Source organism: Carlito syrichta, unplaced genomic scaffold, assembly GCF_000164805.1.
Source record: "Carlito syrichta isolate Samal-C Ts95f unplaced genomic scaffold, Tarsius_syrichta-2.0.1 Scaffold307339, whole genome shotgun sequence".
NCBI lineage: Eukaryota > Metazoa > Chordata > Mammalia > Primates > Tarsiidae > Carlito > Carlito syrichta.
Window position 1 is genome coordinate 429,512 of NW_007251435.1, and position 1,552 is coordinate 431,063.

Consider the following 1,552-nt stretch of genomic DNA (forward strand, 5'->3'; position numbering starts at 1 on the left):
TGTTTCCTTGCTGAGATCGGCTTTGTACCTTCCTACCTGCCTATGACCTTTAGGAAGGGAACAGTCCCTCTCTGTCTCAGTTTTCCCAGGTGTGGAATGGGAATGAGTGCAGCCTAATCACAGGATTTGAGGAGGATGATGATGAAGTTAGATGGTGTCACTGGAAGCACTTTTCTAAGTACATGGTGTTTGGTAGCCATTATCACCAGCAGTAATTAACAGTCAACATCACTTAGTTCCTTCCCTGGGGAAGGAGGGGCCAACTTTGGTAGAAGGAAATCTGGTCTCTCCCACTGAAGTGGAAGACTGTCTTGGCGTCAGTGGGTGAGGGGAACTGCTGAGCCCCTCAGACCCCTGGCATGTGTGGTCTCTATCTGCCTAAGTTCCTGGACCTCCCCCAAAGACTCCCTGAGGGAGAGGCAGGGGCTGGGTAGCCAAGAGCACCCCAGAGTATATCCTGTGGAGAAAGGCCCCCAGCTGCAGAGGGCAGGGTCTGCAACCCCCTCCCCAGCAGATTCTAGGCAGCCAGCGGCAGTGGCAGTCTGTCTGCCGCTGGGCATCCTATCTCACCTCAACCCTGCCCTGTCCCTACCCCCTCTATTCAGGCAGTTTGATTGCCTTTGGAGCCCCACCCAGCCACCCCTTGGGCCCCCCCGAGAGACCTCTTCTGCCCCTTCATCCATTGCCCTCCTTGTTCAGATCCTTCCCTGACTCGCCATGGTCCCCCTGGAATGGTCTTCCGGGTGCCCGCCTCCGCACTTCTTCTCCGGGTTGCTGGAGGCACCCTGGGATTGCTTCCGTTCCAAGCTGGCAGAGCTGCTGACTTCGTTTGGCCTCGGGCCTTGCCTTTCCCTGCTCACTGAAGGCAAAGTGATTCGAGACCCTTTGGGGTTCGAGTTGGCTGTCTTAGGAAGCCAGCCCTCCAGCATTGTCATGTGGGATGGGTGTGTTTGCTTGCCTGCAGGGGCCTGAGTTCCTGCTCCCCATTCTCGTGGTTCATATATGTGTTTCTGGGGCCCCCCGGCTTTCCCAGGGCTAGGGGTATAGGGTGCCAGCAGCCGGGGCTGCGGTGGTCTGGGGACATATGCTGTGGTGTTCTGCCATAGTGGGGCATGTGGTCAGCTAGGAGAGAAGGGGCTGGTGGCCAGAGCAGACCCATCCATTGGTCCCCAGCTGACCCTCACTGCCAGGGTGTGCCTGAGGGGTGATGGACAAAAGGCCGGGAACCTGCTGGCCTGATCTCTCTGCCCAGCCAACCCCAGTACCTCAATTGTTGTATAAGTTCTGCCAGGCAGGGCAAGGTAGGACCCAGGTGATTTATCACTAATAAATGTAACTAAGGCACTGAAGTGGAAGTGACTTATTGGTGCACTGTTCAAGGTATAATAACTTCATCCCCACTCAATGGCTTCCCTGGGGTGGGGGGGCTGTGGGGCCCCATTCCCCACCCCATCCACTGCTCTCAAGAACACTATTGTTCCAGAACAGCATTCACTTTCTTTTTTTTTTTTTTGAGTTGGAGTCTTACTCTGTCGCCCAGACTGGAGTGCAG